Source organism: Equus asinus, chromosome 10, assembly GCF_041296235.1.
Source record: "Equus asinus isolate D_3611 breed Donkey chromosome 10, EquAss-T2T_v2, whole genome shotgun sequence".
In the NCBI taxonomy this organism is placed as follows: Eukaryota; Metazoa; Chordata; class Mammalia; order Perissodactyla; family Equidae; genus Equus; species Equus asinus.
The window spans coordinates 39,022,129-39,022,703 of record NC_091799.1 but is presented as its reverse complement, the minus strand read 5'-3'; positions in this window follow the sequence as shown (position 1 = coordinate 39,022,703).

Here is a 575-nt window from a genome sequence, read left to right as displayed (position 1 = left end):
GGTGGGTGGGGCAGGTCCCTTGTGTGGCTGCTTGTGAGGGTGGGAGGCAAATGTGGCCTTGCTGGTAGGTGAAGCAGGTCCCTGGGATGGGCTGTCTGCACTGCCTAGCTATACTGGATTACCTTGGGTGCTCTAGTGGCTTAGGCAGACCCCTGCCAGCATTTGTGTCAGACTGGCTGAAATAGGTCACAAAAATTGCTGCCGCCAGTGTCTCAGTCCCTAGGTTGTGGGGGCAGGGGACATGCAGTGCAATTACCTCTTGCCTTTCTGGGATGCACTCTGAGCGCAGTGAGTCTCTTTTGCTGACAGACTATGCATTTTTCTATCTGGGGTTTTTGTGCTGGTTTCCAAGTCAAGTTAGTCTGTGTGTGGGCCCTTTAAGAGCAGTTATTTTCTTACCCCAAAGTTCTATAGTTTTCCTGGGGATATTCCACATTGGTTTTCAAAGCCAGGTATTTTGGGGACTCATCTCTCTCATGCTGGATCTAGGGCTGGGGTGCCTTATGTGGGGCTCCAATCTCTCATTTCTCCCAGAAAAGTTTCATACCTTTGAGATCACTCCGAACTGTGAAGCA